General features: G+C 38.4%; 1 pseudogene; it reads left to right on the plus strand.

Annotated features, from left to right (window-relative positions):
* Window positions 1–5,875, plus strand: LOC103697234 (annotated as a pseudogene).
* Window positions 5,876–14,270: the final 8,395 nt, after the last annotated feature.

Here is a 14,270-nt window from a genome sequence, read left to right on the forward strand (position 1 = left end):
TAAGTTAGAAGCACCAACCAAGCTAAATTAAGCTCTCTCGTCTCTCTGTCTCCAAGTTATGGGCTCTTTGGAAGTGAAAGTAGAAATGGAGGAGGTTCGTTGGAATGCCATGGCCGGAGGTGGTGACCGGCCGGTGAAGCATGAGGTGCAGAGCGGGTGGGAGGAGGAAGGGCTATACTTAACGTGGGAGGATCTGTGGGTGACCGCATCCAACGGTAAGGGTTCGTCGAGGGTGATACTGGCTGGGCTCACCGGGTACGCCCGGCCTGGGGAGGTTCTAGCCATCATGGGTCCATCGGGCTGTGGCAAGTCCACTCTTCTTAATGCCTTGGCAGGTAACAAAAGGACCATCTACCAGGTGGTGTTCGCACCTTCCTTCACCTTAAAAAAAAGGAAAACAAAATTAGTAGCATGAATTTTTATTATTAGAAGTACAGAGTTTTTTTTTTTTTTTTTTTGAGAAACTTAATATTTTCGATTGTATTAAGAAACTAAGCAGATAAGAGAGAAGGCAAGTAAACAAACAAGGGAGTCTAAGGACGACTCAACCATTTCCTAATCACCTTGCTTATAAATCCTCTCTCATCAAATAGCACAAGAAAATCTCTAATCTCCTTTTATATATCTAAGGGCTTGCTTTGAAGAAGATCCAGGGTCCTAATCCTAGGTATTGTTTTAATGGATTAAAATAATCTCTTTTATAACCTTTTTTTCATACTCTTATCACCTAAATAGTGATAGGATTAGGCAAGTTCTCATACAGTCAGGAGGTTGAAGTAATTGAGGGTCCTCAACATCTTTACTAATATATATATATATATATATATATATATATATATATATATATATATATATATATATATATATATATTAATTGGGAGAGAGGGAGAGAGGGTAACTGGGGGAGAGAGTATTAATTGGAGGGTTGAGAGGGTGAGTTAATTTTGGATTGTAAAAAGACATAAATCCCCTTAAGAGTTATAAAAAGTAAGGATATTTTTTGTACAATGAAAAATGGGTAGATTGATAACCTACCATAACAGAGAATAGGTTATCAATCCCCATATAAATATATATATATATATATATATATATATATATATGAAGAAACTTTCATAAATATATTTCTTTTTACTGTGAATGATGCATTTACCTTAGATTAATTTTCTCTATTTCTTTGATACCCCAAAAAAAAAAAAAATAGCAACCAAAAACAAGAATATATTTATTATGTTACCTTGCTTCCCACATGCATCAGATGCGTGCATAATATCAACTGTTTAGAATAAAATATTATCTAAAATAATATTGTTGAGTAGGACAAGACTACTTGGCCAGGTGATCTAGGACTAAATCCCGTTTTCTGTATTCATTTTTAACAGTCAAGAAGCCAATCAAGACATGACATAGTGGCAAAACAGTTAAAACACATGGAATGTTGGTAGCAAGAAGATACGTGCTAGTTGGAGCATTAGAACTTGGATTATAACTCGGTAATAATAATATCTACTTGCAGGGAGACTCGACTCAGGTACAAAACAATCTGGACAAGTGTTGGTAAATGGTTGGCGTCAGACGCTAGCATTTGGGACTTCTGTGAGCACATCTTTTCCTTTTTCCTGCACTTCAGTATTCTTTCTCTTCATAATTCTTCAAATTGTTACCAGTCTTTTAATACATACATGGCTACAGCACTCAAACATCTGAGGATTATGGGTTTAACCGAGCCAAGCTTGAAATAGCCTGGGTCTAATCAAGCTTAGCTTGAAATTAATTGAGTCTGAAGTTTGCATCAAGATTTGCACCTTTATATGTGACCTTGCTTGCTTGATCTAATTTCAAGCCTATCTTCTATTACATGGATACCATAACCCTTGCGTTTGTGAAAAACTTGTAATACTCATCCAAGCTTGTGATGCTAACAAACTAATATTGATATGCATACTTATAAAACGATCTTTTCCTCATTAATATAGGCTTATGTGACCCAAGATGACATTCTGATGACAACTCTGACGGTGAGAGAAGCTGTATACTATTCTGCACAGCTCCAACTGCCAGACTCCATGTCTAAATCTGAGAAGGAGAGAGCAGAGACGACTATAAGGGAGATGGGCTTTTAAGATGCTACGGACACAAGGATTGGAGGGCAGGCATCTAATGGAATAAGTGGTGGCCAGAAGAGGAGGGTTAGCATTTGCATAGAGATTTTAACACGACCAAAGCTTCTCTTCTTGGATGAACCCACAAGTGGACTAGACAGTGCTGCATCATATCACGTTGTGAATCGCATCATCGACCTATCTCGACATCATGGAAGGACTATTATCGCTTCGATCCATCAGCCTAGCAGTGAAGTTTTTGAGCTTTTTGATAACTTGTGCCTTTTATCTTCTGGCAAAACAGTTTATTTTGGACCTGCTTCTTTAACTAATGAGGTGAGCATGAGTTTCGTAATGGCCATAATTTTTTTCTTTTTGGAATAAAAGCACAAATTGTTCTAATTGATCAATATCTCGACTTTAATCTATCTATCTATCTATCCTCTATTGATATCATAGAATATATAACTACTGGGTAGATCATTACCATGTCTCTATCAAAGAGTGATTCAAATTTCAAATTATTCTGTTTTCATAATAAAAATTATTCAATACTTCAAGCTTTTATATTTTATCAGTTATTTTTCAAGCTCATTTTTGGAAGCAGGCTGTTAATCTAAGAACTCTCCACTTTTTTGATCTGAACCAGTAACTGTTATTATAACCAACCATCTATGGACCATTAAAACAGACAAGATCAAGATCTTATATAGTAATCATACGACAGGCAGGTGTAATTAATTTCAAGTTCAGGAAAAATTTATGTCATTAATGATCAAATAGTCAATTTGAGTTTACCTTTTCTTCCATGACATTGTCGCATGTCTGCTGAATCTATTTCATATGCACCCTACATGAGGAATTCCTGCGTCTTCTTTTTGTACTTTAAAAATTGAAAACTTGCTTTTGAAAAATTTAGTCTGATTGAAAACTTGCATTCTCCTAAAGATATGACACTGAATGAATAAAGGTTAGAAAATGTTGGAAGTGCAATCAAACCTTTGACTTCTAATGATTCAGTATTCTATTTTCTCTTGCAGCTTTTTGCTCAAAATGGATTTCCATGCCCATCCATGAGAAACCCCTCTGATCACTTCCTCAGAACTATCAACAAAGACTTTGATGAGGTTAGACAGTTCCTTGTGCATTTCTGTATCAAGTTCTTGAACAAACTTGAATATACAAAAGAAAAGTGCTTACGATTTTTTTCTTCTCTCCCAATTAGGAGATTGTAAAAGGCTGTAGTAGCCAATCAAAAACCACTGCTGAAACCATTGATATCCTCATAAGATCATACAAGCTATCCAATATCCACCAAGAAGTTGAGAGGCGAGTAGCTGAGATGCGCAGATTGGTACGTCAATTACATGAATCTTCCTTGACCATGATTCTATTATTCATAGCATTACTGCTGCAGAAGAGAATGCAAAGATTTAATCACAAGATCAATTATCACAAAGAGGTTTCCTTTTGCAGGAAGGAGATGCCGTGAAGAAGGGAAGTCAAGCTAGTTTCACTACTCGGTGCATTGTCCTCACCAAAAGATCATTTAAAAACATGTACAGAGATCTAGGATACTACTGGCTGCGACTCGTAATTTATGCTATATTGTGTCTATGCATTGGGACCATGTTTTATGACATTGGACATAGCTATGGATCAATTCAGGTGAAATGCCTAACTCTGAAGGATACTTGTTACAACCTTTGCTTGGATATTTTTTTCAAGAGCCTTAACAGGCTAGCCTAAACTCAATTTTATAGAGTAGCTAAATGAATCAAACTATAGACCTTCAAGTAACGACCATGTTTTATGACTGGCTTGCAACCTGCTATCACTTAGGTCCGAGTTAAGGCCAAGACAATTTTAGCAGAAGAGGTGCCTATGGTAATACTAGGGATCCGCAGTTATACAAGAGAAATCCGTTTTATTCATCATATAAGCCCATACAGCCATAGTCATGTAAAAAATCCAAATGGCATAGAAGAAGGCAATGGTAACTGATGAATGTGTCGTAATTCAACTTTAGGCACAGAAAATAAAGCCAGAAAGGTCGATTTAATACTCAACCTTGAACTAGATATATTTCAATATTGAATTTAGAACAACATGGTATTTGTTGATAGTTCAGTGATCTTTATTGGAAAAAAGTGTAACCAAGGAACTGATGTGTATATTTAAACTTCCCAGGCTCGGGGTTCGGTGCTTCTGTTCGAATCATCATTCCTAACTTTTATGGCAATTGGTGGTTTTCCTTCCTTTACAGAAGAGATGAAGGTTAGTGGCATTCTTAATGTTCATTATTTGCAAATTTCAGAAGTCCTATTTATCCATGAATTCAAACTATGCTTGGTAATATAAGCTCCTGTAATATTGCTTCTGCTCTCGCCACGATCAGCATGTTTCACAGATCGATAGAAGTATGTATTCAAACTAAAACACCAATATGGCATTTAGAATCCCAGCTTCAATTCTACGAGTTCCACTCGATCAGTATTTTACATATCAATTTCAACAAAACTCTTTCATGTAGACCTGTTCTGGATATATGTAATTTGGCAAGCCATCACATTGGTTGTTCTAAGCGAGCAACTTCATGTGTTTGGTTTGTAGCTTGACAAATATTTTGTAATTGGATTTACCAAAACCTACTTAATTACAGTAATTTGTCCTATAGAAATTGGCCATTGGACAAGTTTTGCAAGATGGAGGCTACAACGACAATTTTTGGGCTAATCATAAAGGTGTTCTTTTTGCGAGTAATGGCCAGCCAAACATTACATACAACCAAGTAATCACATAAAACAGCTGCCATAAATGCAATTACTATGACATGTAATTTCAGCTACGTGAAAACTCTAGTCACGGGTAATCAAAGGAGTTCATAGTTGTAAAATAATTTTTTAATTGCTCATAGATTATTTCATAAATGTGTTATGAAGTTGTCACTAACATGTCAACTTTTTTTTTGATCCAAAGATCTTTCAAAGAGAGAGACTAAATGGGCATTATGGTGTCACCGCATTCATGATAAGTAACATGCTTTCTTCCGCACCATATATAGCTCTTGTCTCTGTAATCCCGGCAGCCATGGCTTACTACCTTATTGGCCTCCAAAGCGGAGTTGATCACTTCATTTTCTTTGCTATGGTGTTGTATGCATCGATGTTGCTTGTTGAGGGCATGATGATGATCGTCGCTAGCATTGTGCCCAATTACCTCATGGGCATCATCACCGGTGCCGGAATTCAAGCAACGATGATACTATCGGCCGGCTTTTTCCGATTGCCGAATGATCTTCCGAAGCCAGTGTGGCGATACCCAATGTACCACATAGCCTTCCATAAGTATGCCAACCAAGCTTACTACAAGAATGAGTTCATTGGACTTTCCCTTCCCAACATCCAAGCTGGGGCTGCAGCCACTATTACTGGGGAGGAAATTGTGAGGGATTTTTGGCAGATGGAGGTGGGCTACTCTAAGTGGGTTGATCTTGCCATACTGTTTGGTATGGTTATTCTATACAGGATCTTGTTTTTGGTCATTGTGAAGACTAGGGAAAAGGTGAAGCCCATGGTTAGGGCTGGTCTAAACAGGCCACCCAAACACGTCATAGGGACGCCCTCAACACCTCTAGCTGATGTAAGCCCATAAAAAGATTTTTTTCTCTTTTTTCTTCATTTTACTACGTCTAATCAATGTATTTGGTCCATGTAATTCTGATGTTTTATTTAAAAGTGGGACCATCTGATTAATCATTGTTTTTCGAGTAATATCCAGGATTTTGATGTAGACCTCCTCAAGGATAAGTAGGTAAAGGAGAAGTGCTAACCAATTGAGCTAACAATTGTTTGTGTTTGATGGAGTGTTCTGATGTCGTAGATAGAGAGTTGATAGGTGTAGTTCCATTTAACCCTTATTTATTTGTTTTCTTTGTACCTTGGCTATCTGAGTAAATGTTAGAATTCGGCCGGGGCGATTCAAATAAACTAGTGCTGCAAGAAGAGAACGTCCATATTAATATATAAGATCGAGAGTTCAATGTCAGCATCTCCATGATTCCCAAGCATACAACATTGCCTACTTCCCTAGCTACATGTATCCATGTTTTCCACTACAATCCATTGTCCATACTTCTCAAGCTTCATGCATCACATGTGGCGCCATACTCTAGTCTAGATAACAAAAAAAAAATGCAGGAGAGAGGGGGTATCTAGAGTCCAGCATGGAGTCAAAGTTGCTGGAATGGAGAAGCTAATATATAATAGCCTATTGCATTGTTGCTTTAAACGAAATTTTGCTTACTATTAAGTCTAATGTATGTTGTTGATTGATCTTCTCCTTTATCAATTTAATTTTTTGAGGTCAATTGGTTAATTTAATTCGAAACTCAGATTTGCTAGAGGTCTGACTGATCTAGTCACCTACTCTCTTTTCGCTTCTTTCTGGTGAACTCAATTTAATGGGGCGGGCACCAAAAGAAGAAAGTGTAGAGTAGGTTTCCTATTTTACCATGTTTTTCCTAGTGTCTATTTTAAAGAAGAAACCCAAAAATTAGGGACTCCTCCTACTAACAAAGTTTGCCAATTCTGTGGTTATAAAAATCAGAAAAAGAGGAGATCTCTTTTTTTTATTGTTTCCAAAACATAGTTTTTATTGATACATATAACATGGTCAGATGATACATATTAAGTAAATTAATCATCTAGCAAGCCAACACACACCTCTAGATAAACCAAAACACAGTTTCAGAATATAGTGTTCACCAAATATACAGTACATGGCCAAGTGATGTATACTTAGCAAATTAATTAGTTATCTAACAACTCAATATATACTTTTAAACAAATTGATACATAGTTTCTAAAATATCATATATACTACAAGGCCAGATGATATACACTCATCAACTTTCTAATAGATACTGCAAACTTTTTTGATACACACTCAATAGTGATCCAGTATACATCTTCAGAGAAATCGATATATATTTTTCAGAATGTACTTTTTATCAGTATACACAATATTGTCAGGTGATACACATAAATTAATAATCTAGCAGTCCAATACATATATGTAAGTACATCGATATGTAGTTTTCAGAACATCGCGTCATCAGTACCAATACACAATACACAATTTTCTAATTTTATTGAATCGGGTCAATAGTCTCATCTACCAGCAAATATAATATGGATTATTCACGCTGGTTGCAAAATCTACCACACGTAGTATGCGTGGTCTTTGTTCTAATCCATTAGAAGGACTAAAATACTAGGACTAAGTATTAGAGTAGACCGAGTCCTATTCCATGTTTGTACACGTCTCATCTATGTCTTTATAACTTGTTAACTACGAGGCGATGTCAATCATATATTTAATCCAACCGAATCTAGCAGAGAGCAGTCATGATCAGGTAATGGTGAAACCTCTTACCAATGAAGTCCATGATAACCTAATAGATTGTACCAAGTTGAGGAAGAACGCCATGGGCCACCTGTCTCACATAAAATATCACTTGGCTCCTTATGATGTTGGCACAGCTAGGAAGGACTCAACGAACCCCATATATTCTGCGCTGGTCCCGTGGTCTCGTTCCCTCATTACCACATGGATGAAGGAACCTTTTCCTGTTATTGAATGGGTAACCCCTCGCATTACTCCAAGAAGAGAGTACTATGAATACTATCTAATCATTACTATCTAATCATCAGTCTGGGAGCATCTAACCAACAAGTCAAATACTCTTTACCATTACCTGTTTTTTTAGTTGGTTAGATTTGTACTAAGTACAAAGATCTAATGGCAGGTCAAATGCTCTTAGTTTTGACTGGTTGTCAGGTTAGCAACCGATGCATATTTTTTGGGAGGAAGCATATTTGTGATGAACCTATAAGAGTCCAAATGGAGGCTTAGAAAAATTGAAAGTTTGGTCCTAAAAATGGCTCTAGTATTTTGTCTGATGCTTTGATGTTGATTTATTGACGTATTATTAGATGTCACGCCCCGAAACCAATATCCGGATCCGGCACGCGACACAGCTGCATACTTTCTAAGGCAAAGCCCTAAAGAATATACAAGGCCTAAAAATTTAGTATAACCTCAATATCCGTAATCAATAATGATCTCAATTCATACGAAACAACAAAGTTGGTCCAATTACAAGATTTGATTATCGAACCAGTGTTAGTGATTCTCTATCTAATCATCCCCTCCACTTGTGATCTTAACCAGCGCCATATACTATGTAACCTACAACTCTGAAAAAGAGAAAGAGAAAGGGGTTGTGAGCTTTACAGCCCAGTATGAATCCCCACACATCTACACCAACACAATAATAATACAAATTTGAAACCGCAAAAAATCGTTGCACACATCATAAAATCACAAACCAGTTATCAATAATACTGGAATAATCAGAATAAATATATACATCAAATATCAATAGAAATCCAACCACTCAAGAGTGATATATCATATGATATCTTATAAATTTTTAGTAGTATTTCCAATGCTTTTCATTCCAATCCTTTTAAACTTGATCTGAAACAATTATCTTTTCGATTTTGGGCTAAATCTCGGTCACGTTTTCAGCCTGTAATGGGGCAACTAGTAGTTTCACATTTTCGGCCTATGAAGGGGCAACCAATAATTTCATATTTCTGGCCTATAATGGAGCAACTAGAGCTGATCAAAATCCGAGCCGGGCCGGGCTCGGGCCGGGCTCTACAGCAGAAATTAGGCCCGATGGTCTTTTCCAGGCCCGGCCCGGCCCGACTGTCAGGCTTAAATTTTTGTCTAGGCCCGACCCGACTTTATAAATCTGGTTCTAGGCCCGTCTAGCCCGGTCCGACCCGATAGGCCCGATCTGACAGGCCCGATTTTTTCTTTGTTTGGAATCTGAAAATGGGCTAGAATGGCCCGACCAGGCCCGGCCCGATTTTTTTGGTCGGGCCGCTTTTCCTGCCCAGGCCCGACCCATGGGCCTTTTTTTAATGCCCAAGCTCGAAAAATTTCGGGTCGGGCTGGGCGGGCCAGAAGGCCCGTGATCGGCTCTAGGAGCAACCAAGAGTATCACATTTTCGACATGTGACAAGGCAACCAGTAGTTTCACATTTTCGGCTAATGACGGGGCAACTACATAGTATCACATTTCCACATTTTCGGCCAATGACAGGGCAACTACATAGTATCACATTTTCACATTTTCGGCCTATAACGGGGCAACCAGTAGTTTCACATTTCCAACCTGTAACGGGGCAGCCAATAGTTTCATATTTCTAACCTATAACGGGGCAACCAATAGTATCACATTTTCAACCTGTTATGGGCCAATCGATAGGATAACATTTTCATACCGTGACAGGGCAACCAATGATAATAAGATAAGCCCAAAGTCCTTGTTCATTTAATCAAGTTCACATCTAGACATCAATTCCTTTTTATTTCCAGTTTTAGATTAATTATGGTCACGTTTCCAACCCGTGACAGGGCAATCAATATAACATGGTTAGTTAAGAGCACCACATCCATTAGTCCGATTATGCAAGCGTAAGTTATAATCATATATGCATCTATCATACCATCAATCACAAGTATACTTGATCAAAATATAATTTAATGTAGAAACCATCGTAAGACTTTCTTGCTTCTTACTTATCTGGATCATTAGTATATGATATATATATATATAGGTACAAAAATATTTATATATGCAGGTCGACGTACAAGAATTCTTATCTCTTTGCTGATAATCAGACAGACTAATCACCTACCCACACAGCGAGCTACGAACCAGGTTGAGCAGAACCCTACTCAACGTCCTCTTGTCCAAAAGATTGCTCTCCTACAGAACTAAGTCAACATCAAAAATTATCCGAGGTATCCGACAATCCAAAACCCTCTAATGATTCACTAAAGGGTCCACCATCACGTAGTAATCTAGGACTACCTTCTGAATCATTTTAACCAAAATTTTCTCAGATCAAGTTAGAGTCCAAGATCTCATTGGGCTTCTTCCTTCCTGGATGATTGTAGCACCATACAAAATCAGGGTTGATCATAAAAAAAGATTCATATAGAAAGATATACGACTCCAACTAGATAACAATACTTAATTATTTGAATCAGTCAGTACAGCTTAACTCAATCCTTTTGATCAAGAAACATATATCTAATTAAGGTAATAGATCAGAGGTTATTAATTATGGATTCAATAGTGGCTGACAATAGTCATGTGTAGGACGGACAGGGTCGACTAGGTAATAGTGTCCAACAATTTGGGTCAATCTACTCTGGCCAGTCCAACTAGTCAAATCATAAAACAAGAATAAGACTATGGTACAAATAATACAATAGGGATTCATGATGATAGATTTCAACGATACTCGGCAATGGTCGGGGTAAGGCTAGCATGACGGGCGGTCGTAGTGACACTGTTCCAAGACCCTCTACTGGGTCAACCCAAGTCCACAATAATAATATTTGGGACCCTCCTGCTGAGGCGCAGAGTACCCCAATTATAATCTTCTTGCACAGATCACTCTCTTCCTACGTAATTAAACTTAATTATTAAAAGAGAATGAAATAGTGGACTAGTAAGCTAGATTGCCTACCAGCGTCCACCAAGGGTCCTTCACCAGGTCCCCCGAGTCCCTTCTACCACCTATCTGAGTCAACTAGAGAGAAAGTAGAGAGAGAAATTATCTAGATAGAGAGAGAAAAAATAGAGAGAAGAGAGAGATAAGTAGAGAGAAGTCAACCCAAAAACTCAGGACCCCTCGTACGGTCGCATAACATTGACTCGGAACCCTTCTTATGGCTGCATAACGCCGACCCAAGACCAATACCGACTCAAAACTCCAGGTCACAACACTGGTCCACTAAAATATGTAGAGAGAGAATGAGTAGAGAAAGAAAGAGTGATAAAAAGAAAGAAATCAAGAGGGGGAGGAGAGAGAAAGAGAAGAGGAGAGAGGAAATAAAGGAAGAAGAAGAGAGCCGTGAGGCCCTCTCTCCTTTCCTCCCTCTTCTTTCTGAACAGGTGCTCAGCGACAATAGCCACTCGTGGTCGGCAACCCCTCCCCCAGTGACCGATGATCCATGGCGGCGCCGGCGGCGTGCCACGCTCGGCAGCAGCCGACAAAATGGAAGGAGTAACATGAAACAGGGGAGATCCTGTTCATGATTATTTCGGCGACTCACTGGTCGAATTTCGAAGAAAAGACACTGGCCTAACAACCAAAAGAAGGAGAGAAAAACCAACCACCACAACTCACCTCCGGCAAGCTCTTCCAGCCAAATTGACGACGAAATCTCCGAGATCCTTTCCGGCAACTACCTCAAAAATTATCTCAAAACTAGCAATTGATCGAGTAGGACAAGTTATGCTACGAGGGAAGACGAATGGCCTTTTTATAGGCTCAAATCCAGGCACTGTCGGGGTGCAGGATGCCTTCGAAGTTTGGTCCTTGTTGGACTCGAGGAGGAAGGAGGCTCCCATCGGAGTCTTCCTCCCCTAGCTCTAGTGCCGGGTGCATGGCCCAAACGGCCAGCCCAAGCCCAACATGCTGGACCAGGCCCACTGAAACAAGGGGCTCTACATTCTTCCATGAACGAACGGGATCCTGTGAGGATTCTTGGGAAGTGTGGGGTTGCATGCAAAGTGAGAGGAGCTCGTCTTGGAGCTAGCATGCAGTTCAATATTGATATTGAGAGGGAAGATTGGAAGCTGGCTCTTGTTCTACAACTTTTATGAGACCTTAGATATTGTGGACTGTGACCTTAGCTAGCACTTACATTGAGACCTTAGATATTGCCATTTGTGATCTTAGTGAGCACCTATGCAGGGTGGCTTGGCTCAAAAGTTTTGATACAGGCCAAAACAAGAGACAATTATGGAAATTCTGATGTGGTTCAGCTTGTATTGTTGTCACTTTATTGGACGAAATGAGCATTTTAGAAAGAAGGGTGTTGTGTCAACATTGCCACTTCAGACTTTTTATTCTGATACACACCAAGCAAATTAGTCATCTAGTAAGCCAACACACGCTTCTAGGTAAACCAAAATACAGTTTCCAGATCATAGTGTTCACCAGTATATAGTACATGGCCAAGTGATACATACTTAGAAATTAATCATCTAGCAACTCAATACATACCTCTAAATAAATTGATACAGTTTCTAAAACATCATGTTCATCAGTACATACTACAAGGCCAGATGATAATTAAATACTCGTCAACTTTCTAATGCATACTTTAAGCTTCTTTGATACATACCCAGTAGTGATCCAATATGCACCTCCAAATAAATCATACATATTTTTCAAAATATGCTTTTATTAGTATACACTACATGATCAAGTGATACATACCAAACAAATTAGTAATCTAGTAACCCAATACACATCTCTAAGTAAATTGATATGTAGTTTCTAGAACATTGCGTCAACGGTATCAGTACACAATACTCAATTTTCTAACTTTATTGAACATAAAAAATTATATACATATCATTACTTAAATTTCATTACCTCTTAGGTGTAAAGATCTTAGAAGAAAAGAGAAGGATTCGAAAGAGGAGAAAGGGATTCGAAAAAGGGAAGGAAGATCTCATAGGCGGAAGAGATGATTTGATGAGGAGTAGAATGGATGGAAAGATTTGATGAGAAAAAAGAGGATGATGTGCGCGATTTTCTTTCTTTCTTCTTTTTTTTTAAATCACGGGACTGACGGCTATGTTAGATCTTAAAAAAAGAAAGGCACTAAAGCAAAATAAGAAGCCCACCTATATTTTCTTCTCTAGCACATGCCCGATATGATTTTTGTTCAATAGGGTCAATAGTGTTAGTTTCTATCCATGAGGATGCCGTAATAGGACTTCAATTGTACAAGTCTAAAAAGGTTAATACTAAGAACAGTCAGTCTCAATTACCAGCAAATATAATACGTATTATTCTCGTATTATTCTCGCTGGTCGCAAAATCTGCCACACGTAATATGCGTGGTCTTTGTTCTAATCCTTTTGGAGGACTAAAGGACTATGACTACGTGTTAGAGTAGACCGAGTCCTATTTCAGGTTTGTACACGTCTCATTTATATATTATAACTTGTCTTGTAGTTAACGAGGCGATGTCAATCATATATTTAATCCAACCGAATCTAGCAGAGAGCAGTCACGATCAGGTAATGGTGAAACCTCTTACCATGAACTCCATGATAACCTAATAGATTGTACCAGTTGAGGAAAAACGCCATGGGCCGGCCACCTGTCTCACATAAAATATCACTTGGCGTCTTATGATGTTGGCACAGCTAGGAAGGACTCAATGAACCCTTCCTCTCGTTCCCTCATTACCCCATGGATGAAGGAACCTTTTTCTGTTATTGAATGGGTAACCCCTCGCATTACTCCAAGAAGAGAGTACTATGCCTAAGGTCTTATTAATTACTATCTAATCATCAGTCTGGGAGCATCTAACCAGCGAGTCAAATACTCTTTACCATTACCTGTTTTTCGTTGGTTAGATTTGTACTAAGTACAAAGATCTAATGGCAGGTCAAAGGCTCGTAGTTTTAACTGGTTGTCAGGTTAGCAACCGACGCATATTTTTTGGGAGAAAGCATATTAATTTGTGATGAACCTATGAGAAAGTCCAAATGGAGGCTCGGAAGAATCGAAAGCTTGGTTCTGAAAATGGCTCTAGTATTATCTCTGATGCTTTGATGTTGATTTATTGGCGTATTAGAAACATAGAAAGGAAGAAAGTTCTTTAATGTCTTGTAATCTAGGGAACCTCAAGTTTGGATATTCTAACTTAATTACCGGGAGAAAGACATGGCAACTTGAATGAAGTTTCTAGGAAAGTGTCAGCATTCTTTGACAGAAAACTATGGACTATTAACTCTCCAAGGTTGGATGAATCAAAAACAATCAAATCAAGGATTAACCTTGGAGCTGCTGAGCATTGAAAATATATATTTATATCTGGATTTTTGCAGTGTTTAATATTTGATATGAAGAAACTCGATCTCAGATCCTCTCTGAATAGCCTAGCCAGTCCATCTTCGACCAGCCAATCCTTCCAATGGGAAGGAGAGAAAGAGCGAGAGCAAGAGCATAGTGGTAGGAATGGACGAAGAGAAGAGTCAAAACTCACGCAATT

Source organism: Phoenix dactylifera, unplaced genomic scaffold (genome assembly GCF_009389715.1).
Source record: "Phoenix dactylifera cultivar Barhee BC4 unplaced genomic scaffold, palm_55x_up_171113_PBpolish2nd_filt_p 001542F, whole genome shotgun sequence".
Classification (NCBI taxonomy): Eukaryota; Viridiplantae; Streptophyta; class Magnoliopsida; order Arecales; family Arecaceae; genus Phoenix; species Phoenix dactylifera.